This window comes from Anguilla anguilla, chromosome 2 (assembly GCF_013347855.1).
Source record: "Anguilla anguilla isolate fAngAng1 chromosome 2, fAngAng1.pri, whole genome shotgun sequence".
NCBI classification, from domain to species: Eukaryota; Metazoa; Chordata; class Actinopteri; order Anguilliformes; family Anguillidae; genus Anguilla; species Anguilla anguilla.
Window position 1 is genome coordinate 33,471,719 of NC_049202.1, and position 12,505 is coordinate 33,484,223.

General features: G+C 39.6%; 1 protein-coding gene across 1 annotated transcript in view; it reads left to right on the top strand.

Annotated features, from left to right (window-relative positions):
- The window catches only part of LOC118221887 (CD209 antigen-like protein C), a 49,986-nt gene that overhangs the window by 12,034 nt on the left and 25,447 nt on the right, over positions 1-12,505 (top strand). The window lies entirely within an intron of this gene.

The following is a 12,505-nucleotide window of genomic DNA, read 5'->3' on the forward strand; positions in this document are numbered from 1 at the left end:
TGTATCACAGAAGGAAGTCCAGAAGCTAAGAGTGTGTGTAAATGCTACATTAATACTCATAAATACCAAACTGATAAAGTACTAAAAATTATATTCCATGCATTTTTGAAGACGTATTAAAAATGAATTTAACTGTGTCAAGTAAAGTTTTCATTATTCTGAATGTTAGTTTGCTGCTGAAATATTCTTTTTTTCTTTGTAATCATTTGTTCCACATCACTTCAACACGAGCAGATATTACAGGATAATCTGAGAAGTGGTGCAGTTCAGCTACAGTTTCCTAATTTTATTGGCAACCAGCACAACTTTCCATAGAAGTGGTGACTTTCACACTTTAAAGGAAGTTAAAATAAAAGCTTTACGTAGTATATATAATGCTTTCATAAACTTGACATAATAGCTTCATGCATACGCAAATGTTGTGCTTCATAAAGGGTGGCAAAACATCTTCTTTTACAACATTATGCCAAATGTGACATAACCAACAATATCACCTGGCTAATGGCGAAACATTATAAAGGGTGCATAAAACCTGCTTATGTAGGATCCTAGGCTAACTGTGATATAACTCATGATGTCACTTGATGTCATGAAACAGTCCAAATCAACCCGAGAGAAGTGAGTCCCCTTGAATGCTGTTACAATTTTACTAAATGTACCGTAAATTACACATTTAATAAATTAAACACAGTGTGTATACGCGCGCACACGCACACGCACACACACATTCACACACATACACACACTCTCTCTCTCTCAACACACAAAAAGGGAAATTTTTATTCAGTATGCATTGATAAAAATTCTGAATGCTCTGGTAAGTTATGAGTTCATTGATGGTTTGTATTGTTTCACTTAACCAGCATTACTTTGCCACTCTGTCATATTAACTATTAACTATTAACACAGCATGCCAGAAATGAAAACCTAATGTTCAAAACCTTAAATATAGCATAAAGCCTCTGTCACGGTGCAGTGGAGGGTTAGGACCCAAATGCGGAGGGGGAAAAACTCAAACTCCAAAAAGGTAAGAACAAAATCAATCAATCAATCAAATTTTATTTATACAGCGTATTTTACAACAGTTGTCACAATACGCTTTACAGACAACCCTAGCCTAAACCCCCACAGGAGCAAGCCTAAGGCAACAGTGGCAAGGAAAAACTCCCTGTGGCAGATGGGGAGAAACCTTGGAAGGAACCAGGCTCAAGGGGGAAACCCATCCTCCTCTGGTCGGCTCAGGGTGCCGACTGGTGACCAGCATGTCAGCCAGTTTATGCAGAAGATATATGTGATGAGGCTCAGATGATGGGTGGGGCCAGGTGGCGGTGATGGGGAACAGCAGGTGGCGGCAGATATGGGCAGGGTGGAGGCAATGACGAAGGAGGGGCTGGACCGCAGAGGTGGGGGAGACCAGACGACTCTCAAAGCACTCTCGGGGGTTGGGGCAAGAGTCCCGCCGGCAGCGTGGGGAAGAGGGTGGAAACAGCAATTAGGGAATTTGCAATATAGCAGACAGTGAGTAAGTGCCAGTGGTATGTATTGGGGGACCCCGCCAGGAGTAGAATATGGCTGCATATCTACTAGGACAGGGATGGAGAGCCCATGCAGTCATGAGGGGTAGACAACCATACCCGCCTATAAAGAGCCAGCCTATGTAAAGTCGGGTCACAGCTGATTGACAGGTGACAGTAAGGAAAGGATTGCCACCTACAAAGCTCTATGACTACAGGCTTCTCGCACCCTGTCACCAGACTACAACTGATTGTACGCCTGAGCATAGAGGTGCGTTTTTAATCTAGATTTAAATATTGAGACTGTGTCTGACTCCTTTATAAATCTTGGAAGCTGGTTCCACAGTAGTGGGGCCCTGTAGGAGAAAGCCCTACCACCTTTTAGGTTCTTGGAAATTCTTGGGACTACCAAGTAGCCTGCGTCTTGAGATCGGAGTGACCTTGTGGGCTTATAAGGTAGGAGCAGGTTCGATATGTACACAGGTGCATGTCCATGCAGAGCTTTAAAAGTCAGGAGCAAAACCTTGAAGTCTATCCTATGCTTAATGGGTAGCCAGTGAAGCGACGCTAGTACTGGTGTAATGTGCTCATACTTATTTCTGCTCAAGATACGAGCAGCTGCATTCTGCACAAGCTGGAGACTCGTTATTAGGGCAGCCAGAAAGCAGGGCGTTACAGTAGTCTAACCTAGACGTAACAAACGCATGGATCAATTTTTCAGCATCCTCGACTGAGAACAAATGAACAAAAGACTTTACTAAACAAAAAGGGAACAAAGGGAACAAAAGGCCTCGCAGGGCAACTCTTCAAAAACAAAGGAAAACTTCAGAAACACAGGGCACACAGGAAAACCAAAAGTCCAAAAGCACGTGGGAAACAGAACATAGCAGGAACACACAGGGCAGGAACACCAGCAGAGAAACACTACCAACAAGGATCCAGCACCTGAGTCCAGGAGACGGGAACTTAAATAGACAAGACACTGAGGAGACACAGGAGGGCACCAAGAACAATCAGGCCACAGAGAGGGAAGGGAAAACGAGACAACCAGCAAACAATAATTGGACAATTGAAAACAATAATACAATTAAACGGGGGGAGCAGGACACAAAACAGAAGTGCCGCCATCTGGCGGCCCAACAAGGGAAACACAGACAGGAACACAGAACCATGACAGCCTCTACTTCTGTAACAACGGCAGCTCAGAAGCTATATTGAAACAGCTGATAAGCATTTTGAAACATTAAGAAATGGCTGATTTACTGTAATTGTGTTTTTTATTTTTAGACATTTGGAACCAAAGGCCATGTATGTTGGATTTCTTGTTGATCACTGGCAGCAATTTCATGTTGCTAATAAAGCTTTTACTGCAGCATTTCTGTCTCTTACAATTTTTTTTCTACTACATTCTATAAAGTAAAGATGACTCATTCACTTTTATAGATAGTATGTTGCCAAAAATGCACATATTCGACACTCAACCAAAAAATGTAGAGTGGTTCACAGCAAAAGGAAACTGAATTATAAAAAAACAATGGATTTCATATTGTCTATTGTATGCAGGTACAACTGAAACATGAAAAGTAATGCAGTTTTTGTAATGCCATCAACTGTTAATATTTTGAAAGTCGTTGTGCTATGACTGACTAGATGTTCCTCTTGGATAGAAAAGGTGTTAGTGTTTTGACAGAATGATTTGATATTGAGTCGGGTTTGCCATGTTTTGATAGAGTTAGTGTATGTAGAGAAAGTTGTTTTACATTTTGGTATTTAATGAACAAAATGTGGTTTTGAGCAGAAAATTAACTGTGTTGCTGTGTTAGAAAAAGTAACTTAAGTATAGGTAAACGCTTGTTAGCAATTGTAAAAAACTGTAATTTGAGTTAAAATATTGTGAATATTATATGTGAAAGTATATTATTTATGCATCTAGTGTACACGTTTAGAAAGGAAGAAATGCCATTATGTTTATCATTTTTACCATTTCTGTCATTTTTTCTTTTGTACTCATAACCTGAAAAGTAACACCACTACCTTGTGGCTGAGTGTAAAATAGATGGAAAAAACCAACGATAGGATGAGTGTGATTAAAAAATTATCATGAAACATGTGAAACAATGGAAGACAGATATTCAAGAAGAGTGCAAACCATGATAAAATGCAAACACAAACCAACTGAAAGAAGGTCCTCGTTATTATCAGATCACATCTTTTTATTTTTTGAAACACTCTGTTTTCTAAGAAATACGCAGATGTTTACATGATTCAGTTTTATTTGTTGTTTATTGGTGTTCACAAAGTTGGTACTTCGGCTTCTTGTACATGCTAAGCTGCTACTCAATCCTGGCCCCGGATCTGTAGCATAGCTTTCTATGCTATATCATGTGTAACATCTGGAGCAGGAGAAAGGCATTTTAATTGTGTTATCGCAGGATCAACAAGATGGAAAACAATCTCAGAAAAGATTGTTCAAATTGATGCGTGATTTCATCATGTCCCATGAGTGTATTCGAAAATATGTAAAACTGGAAAGTTTTAATTACTGCTCTCATATTGTGACTATAAACCTGTGTAAAACGAATAATCAGACCAGCTGTAATCACAATCTCTTTAGAACTATATTTTATTTTTTCCATCTTTTGCATTTTTTTCATTTGCATAAAGTTCATGCTCCTTTACTGAACCATTGCTGTTTTCTGTGTCTGATGCTGCAATTATTGTCAGCTCTCCGTTTCCCAATGAGAACTGGAGAACTTGAATCGCTCTCCACTGGTGTGGAGTGTCACTAAACAAACACTTTGAAGCTGCAATGAGTATAGCTATCACCTGCACACATTTGGAGGTACAGTGCCGTGTTTGGCTGTTTGATTTTGGTTGAGTTCACCTTCTCCCACTGAGGAAGCAAGAGAAGGTTGAAGTAGGTGGCCAATGAGATGAGCACACAGAGTGCACCCATCACTCATGGGAGTTGTAGTATGTTGTTGTTTTAGTCTGTATTAGTATCTGTTTGCTGTTAATGTTTATTTTATGTTTCTGTAAGTTTATTATTTTTCACATCCTCCGTCCCAGTATTTTTATTCTCTCGGTCACTTGTCTCTTCAGTGCCGTCTCTGTGTCTGTGCTCCCTGAGCTGCTTCACTCCCCTGTATTTGTGTGATTTCACTATTCGGGTGGTTCTGGGTTTTTGTGGTTTCCCCCCTTCTTTCCAGTCTCGTTTTACTTACTTCCTGCTTATATCTAGTTTTACTAATTTCTACTAATCCTTACTAACTTATAGATTGTAAAGTACTAAGCTCATTAATATACTAACATGTTAATATTACTAATGGATTAACAAACACTAGTTATGGGGTTTTGATAGTTTAAATCACTATACTAATACATTAACCATTCTCCCCTTTCCCATGCTGCGCTGTAGCTCCACCCCTTTTCTTTCTAGTCTGCCCTAACGCTGAGTTCTGCAATTGCCTGCACCTGTCTCTTGCTCTGACTGCACTTCTCTCTCTCTGCACGTGTTTTACCTGCTAAACCCAGGCCGCCTGTTATCGTTGTTGTCTATGCGATTCCAGTCCGCGTTTTGTCAGTCCCCTGTCATTTAATTAGTTATCCTAATGTTCTTCACCTGGATGTTGTTTGTTACTCCGCCCTCACTCACGTAACTCCTCCTTGATTGTTACCTTCCCAGTGTATAAATGTCAGTCTTTTCCACCAGCTCCCTGTCAGAACATTGATCGTATTCACTGTGCAGATGTTTTATAAGCCTTTGTTTATCGCGATTCCTGAGCCGCCTTTTCCGTACGACTTCGAGTTTGCCTGCCCCTTTTGTTTGATTGCTTTCTGGTTTGACCTTCGCTTTGTTTTGACTTCTCTTTTGCCTGTTCCTTTGTACCTTCGCCTATCTGATCTCCTGGTTTTTTATTTTTTGCCCATTTACCACTATTCTTTTGGAAACTTGATTTTGTACCATCCTATCTGATTACCTGGCTTTGAACTTTGGACTGAATAAAGACAACGTTTTCTGGATTTCCCTGGTCTGTTTGGGTCCTTGCACAGAACATAACGCATGTAGTATCACCACAAATTGATTTAACTTTCAGATGGCTTTTGTAAACTACAATTTTTTAAAATAAATGCTACTGGAAGGTCACCTGCCAAAGCGTCTAGTACGTGAACAATTTACACACCAATGCTGAATTCTACCCACATTTGCGAAGGGGGGGGTGGGGGGATATTAATGTCAAGCCCTGACCAGCTTCCTGAATGCAATTTCCTCTTTCTGTTCAAGTACCACAGACCACAGTGACAGAAAATATATAAAATAAAATACTGGACGGAGCACTAGCAGCAGTTGTCAGAAATGGCAGCATTGGTCTCCAAAGATTCAGAGGGTATATACACTGACCTGGCCAGTCCAGACCAAGATGTGTACAGCACACTGGGCCAGACCTCACTCAATAGCCCAGGAGCTCAGCACAAAGGTAAGAACACCTGCACAGTGTATTAAAGAGCAGCATAATCAAGAGATCATTGTCGCTTTTAAATGAGCTTGTGGAATCTATTTATTACATCAGTAGAACGTAGGGAAAAAAAAATAGAATCCACAAATTATTTTAGTAAGAGTTCAATCCTCAAGTGTGAGCTGTGAGCTTGTAGCTCCCAGCTTGCACCTAGAGCCGAGCTCCCAGCTCCCAGTTTCCTGATCTGAGCTCACACCTCATAGCTCGTTCATCCCAGCTCCCAGCTCTCAGATCATACCTATCAGCTCACTCTTGCCCGAAGACCTCTTGTGTTACCATATATTACATTAATTTGGAGAAATATTAGAACATATCAATTATTGCAATGTGCATCATTGTAAGACGCAAAGGGAGATTAATGCTGGAGTTCGAAATTTTTATGTTAGATTATAATTTTACTACAAATAAATGTCAAGAGACCATTAGAAAATGCTTGTTTGTGTAAAGGGGTTAAACGGGGTGTTATTCTTGGTTAGTTTGTGTGGAGCTCTGAATGACTAAGTTACGTGTGGCAGTCTACCCATTTTGCATTTAGGCTTATTTGATATTATAAAATAGAAGTAGGCTTATGGATTTTAATTGTAATTTAATTAATGGATTAAGATAAACAGCTCATATAAATGGCGACACTCATCCGGAAGCATGGACGTGGGGTGGGCATGTAACTGGCTGTGGTATACCCGGGGGTTGATGATGCTACCGCCAAGAGGTAAATATTTTTCTCGACTTGTAGTGGTATTGGGGCAGAGTATGCACAGTCATGAATGTTGAGCATTGCCATTCCTATTAGCCAACTGAAGACACAAATATACACAAAAATTGTTTATGTCTCATTCTTTCTGGTTGTCTGTGACTGTTGGCCCTAATTTTCCATTGACTCAGTTGTCATATATATTTTCAACTGTTAAGCGAACAGTTTTCGTGACTTCAAGAAACTTCAATGTGGCAAACCACCAATCGTTTCTTAAATTGAACATGAATCTGCTGGTGTCTGTTAGCATAGCTTGACTTTACCACTCTCCCCCCAAAAGTGTGGCTGTTTGCCCCAATATATACATAGCCTCACTCCTCAGCCTGACTTGGCTGGCTTTTAATTACTATTATTTTATTTATTTAAGCTTTATTTATACGGGGTAGGTTGACTGAGCCTGTATGTTCTTTCACAGCAATGCCCTGTTTCACACACACTTAGATACCCAACCACACAAATAAATGCCATAAAATCAATAGTTCAATACAGATAAAAACATAATAAGTTCAGAAACAGTTGTAGTGACCAATTGCATGAAGTTCTCTGCTAGGTATATTTGAGTGTTATTCCTTGCGCCTGTGCATCTACATACGGTAGAATATTCCGTTGTGTTTAGTACGCTATGTGATTAGCACCGTTTATTTCCTGTTATTGTATAGCTGATATTCAAGATTTCTAACCGTGATGCTAGTTAAATAATATTTGATGCCTAGGGGTGATAGAGAGATTTATGTAGCCTATATAATGTACGGCTGATAATAAGTGTAGAAGTAGGCTAACTGTATTTCTTTTTCCTTGTTTAGAACCACACACACACACCCACACACACATGCACACCCACCTGATTTAATCCTACATATTAGTCAATCCATTGTCTGATAGTAATTTGTATAGCATAATGTCTAAGTTTTATCAGCAGTATTCCTTAACATTTACCACATATTGGCGATTTATGCTAGGTATATTTGAGTGTTATTCCTTGCGCCTGTGCATCTACATACGGTAGAATATTCCGTTGTGTTTAGTACGCTATGTGATTAGCACCGTTTATTTCCTGTTATTGTATAGCTGCTCTCATAAAAAACACGTTTTCAACATACAAAAATGCCAAGTTACTCACACATACAAGACACACACCGTCAATAACTCATTCATTCAGACTGCCAATATCCAGGCCTGCCATTAAATGATGTATTGATATCAAAATGACGCCAAGTTACGGTACTACAAACAATATAGGCTATCTTGCCTCACCGAAATTTAATAACATGTATTCCAAAGCAATGCTAATATTTCCCCAATTCTTTCAAGTCACTTGGCCCTGTGTGTATATAAGCGTGCAGTACATGGACAGGCCAAACATATGTGTGGATGGCTTTCTCACAGTCAAGATTGATTGAATAGGCATCTATATGTCCAATTTGTATTGGTATGTATGTATTTTGGTGCCCAGCCTTTCTGTTGCGTCAATGATTGTATGTTTCTTGGTATAAATGTCTGTGCGTAAATGTGAATGTAACACGCTGCGAGGGAAATGTCCCCATGGGGATAAAGAAGTTCTCTATGTATGTATGTACAATATGTATTTTACATGTATTTATTGTACGTTGCAAATATACAATCACTTGTACATTTAGTGAAATTCAGTTCAGAAGCAAGTATAAACATATGTTTTCTGGAGAAATATGCTTCCTGTAGTGACTGACCAGCAGTTTTCTACATGAATTTCAATGTGTTCCATGAGGCAATACGAAATATTTAACACTTTGATCTGACACAACGTTTGCATGACATTGTAATATGGTAAGATTACAAAACACAGGGCCAAGTGACTTGAAAGAATTGGGGAAATATTAGCATTGCTTTGGAATACATGTTATTAAATTTCGGTGAGGCAAGATAGCCTATATTGTTTGTAGTACCGTAACTTGGCGTCATTTTGATATCAATACTTTTAATGGCAGGCCTGGATATTGGCAGTCTGAATGAATGAGTTATTAACGGTGTGTGTCTTGTATGTGTGAGTAACTTGGCATTTTTGTACGTTGAAAACGTGTTTTTTATGAGATATCATTTCTTTTTGCAAAGCGTTTTATTACGAGAGTGAAAAATGCGAAGTGACCCTGTAAGAAACGGTTGTGGATTATGGCTATCCTTGTGTGAATTTGTACAGTCTGATGAGCGTGTACTTTTAGCAGTTTCGATTTGCTATATATGTAAAACAGTGGCTGATACAAATGGTGCGGTGGCGTAATTGTAAACGCATCAGAAAAGGTGAAATATGGCCAGTGTAGCTATGTAGGCTACTCACGGATTTGACGGGCATCCAACGAGCCTTGATTGACAAAAGAATCAGCAAGCCCGTAGAATTAGAGCTGCCTAGGTCGCAACTTGTGTACCCTTCTGTCCTGCTTCGTTGTGTGTTATTTCGTGAAGATGCACTTTTAGTGTTTGTAAGGTTTATAAGGCATTTTGATAGGCTTATCTGCAGGTAGGAATCCCCTTTGCTGTTTTGTTAAGCTAGAACCGGAAAAGTTGATAGTGGAGAATAGGAGCAGACGCATATGTCCCAGCATGCTTTGCATATGAGAAAATAACAACAGTGTGAGATAAATTAGGCAAAATGATGAAATTGCGTAATTGAAACAATATGTTTTTTAGCAGAATGGGCATGTAGGTGAAGGTTGACATGATCACAGACTATAGTGCGAAGTAAATGAAGTGACCATGAGCGAGCTTAGCTTCCTTATCAAACGGTATATATAACAGTCTGTATTTAACTTTAGTTGTTGAAGTGGAGGGTTAAATAATGTGTGCAATCTATTGCACTGATGTGTCTTTTCTCATGTTCAGTGCTAGTAGTTATACTTATGAGTGAATCATGATTTTAAATGTAATGTTTTAATGCGGAGTTGCAGAACGTAGTAATTGTTTGTAGCCTATGTGGCTAGATAGAGAACAGGGCGAGGTAACATGAATGTAGAAACGTGGCGTTTGCTGATAAGGTTTTGTACGGTAGCCAAGTGAAGAAATATAGTTAGTAGAAATGGCACAGTGGTGAACTGCTGTAACTTTTTAATAAAAGGAATACATTTGCCGTCATGAAATGCATATGAGTGGCCGTGAGTGAGTTTTGGTAAAGCAAATATAAGCGTAAGAAAATGTTAGTGTAAAAGAGGAAATGATCTGCCTGAGGGCGAGTCGGGATTCAAGCCTTAAACCGGAGGTTTACCAGTCTGTGACTTTGTTAGTGCAGCACCATGCCATAGCTATGCAATGCGTGAAATATCATTAGCAAACCTGCCGGTGGTTTTAAAGAAGAACACAGGCCAGTAAGCACAGAAGAGCTCCCGTTGAATCCATATGGCTTAGCAATATTGTAGCCGGTTAACAACTGAACGTACAGACGGTAAGTCATAATGCATATGGCTTAGCAATATTGTAGCCGGTTAATAACTGAACGGTGAACGGTGGGTAGATATGGTGCAAAAGCAATAATTGATAAGTAGGCTAGTAGACAATTATTAGTGAGGGTCGAAGCAGGTTAAAGAAACGTGTTCCTAGCTGAGCTTGAACCTACGACCCCGTGTTCCCAAGACTGTAACCTTGCCCACTAGGCCACAGGCGGACTAACTGTTTAAACTGGAAAAGTTTCAGAGTAAAAATGTATGGGTATTTTGCGTGTGTATGCGCGTTTTTGATTGGGTCGTATAGGTGAAGATTTGGCTGGTGTCAGTGAAATGTCCAATGGGGAGACATGTTGTTAGTGGGATAGGCGGCAGGAAAAATAAGAATGAGAAGAAGAAGAAGAAGAAGAAGAAGAAAGTGAAGAAGAAGAAGAAGGAGGAGAAAACGCAAAATCCCCTTAGTTTGGGGCTTTATTGTGTGGACATGTGAAGTTGTTTATGATTTCTGTCTGTTGAAATGTGGTCAGAATGTACAGAATTGAATGTTTTTAAGGGCTGAGTGTCTGTGGCTGTTGTGGTTATTTCTGTGGGGAACCCTGAAAAGTGCCAAACTCTCGGTGCTGTATAGGTATGGGGCATGCCCCCGCCAAGGCGTAACTTGGCGGGATGGCATACCTGCCATCCCAATATTCAAGATTTCTAACCGTGATGCTAGTTAAATAATATTTGATGCCTAGGGGTGATAGAGAGATTTATGTAGCCTATATAATGTACGGCTGATAATAAGTGTAGAAGTAGGCTAACTGTATTTCTTTTTCCTTGTTTAGAACCACACACACACCCACCTGATTTAATCCTAAGAGGAGACCAGAGATTGCCTGTGCCTGTGTATTTGCATTCCATTTATAATAAACCCCCCAAAAGAATTTCCTGCCTCCGTGTCCTGACCAGACACCCCATATTGTTGACAAACTCATAACCACCAAGAGCTTCATTACAGATGGTTAAAAGACTGCTGAGCATCAAGAAAGAAACCTAAGTATAGGCAGTTACAGGCTCTATAGATTGGCCTTGTAAAGTGGTAATACTTTGGCTTAATGATGTGTAGCCTACTTACAGTACTATTCGATAAAACCATAGGCTCAGCTTTTTCAGCATCCAGAACAAGTTTCAGGTGGAAAAACTGAGCCTGCACCAGATTAAAAACATGTTTCTAAAGAGCCATATTCAGGGTAGAATCAAAACAGTATATAGCTGTCAGCATAAAATGAAAAGCAGCATCTGGAACATTTTCACTAAGGCAGTTTATAAATGCCATAAAATCAATAGCTCAATACAGATAAAAACGTAAGTTCAGAAACAGTTGTAGTGACCAATTGCATGAAGTTCTCTGCTTTTTATCACTGACTTAAATTCTCAAAGAGTTACCAGGTCTGTGAGCCGAACCTCCCTCTGTAAGCTATTCCAGGCAGATAGTGCAGAGAAGTTAAAAGCCTTTTTACCTAGCTCAGTACGGACAGTCGGAACCTTCGTTATCAAAGTATCTGTTATCCTTACTGGTATGCACTCTAATTCTGGGTCAAATAGCAAGAAAGGTAGCTCGGAAGAATACCCAAAATTGTCTTATAAATGAAAACATACCTGTGGCTAAGTCGATGCATGGATAGGGCGAGCCACCCAAACACTGAGTGCAGTGAGCAATGATGAGTGAGGCTTATACTTGTGATAAATCTTAGGGCTCCATGACACACTGTGTCTTATCATGTGAAGACGATAGTAACATAGGTTACCATAATCACGAACTGGCAATAAGGTAGGTTTGACAAATGTACATTTAAAGAGAAACTCAATTTATTTCTAAAGTAAAAACCCAACTTGCGTTTCTTAATCAGATGTTGGAAGTGATAGTGTGCAAAAGGCTCAGAATATGGACAGTGAAGACCTAACCTGTTGCTAGGCAACGCCCCTTTCGTTTACGGCTCGCGCTTACCGCGGTTAAATTTGTGCAAAGTTAGTCAGTTCAACGGTAATTTCTAGTGAGTTAAGTTTCCTTTGTGTGCGTCAATAAACAGCAGTAAGTACACCTTTCTGTATCGTCAAGGATATTTAGTTTAGATTATTAGTGAATCCATTGTCTGATAGTAATTTGTATAGCATAATGTCTAAGTTTTATCAGCAGTATTCCTTAACATTTACCACATATTGGCGATTTATGCTAGGTATATTTGAGTGTCATTCCTTGCGCCTGTGCATCTACATACGGTAGAATATTCCGTTGTGTTTAGTACGCTATGTGATTAGCACCGTTTATTTCCT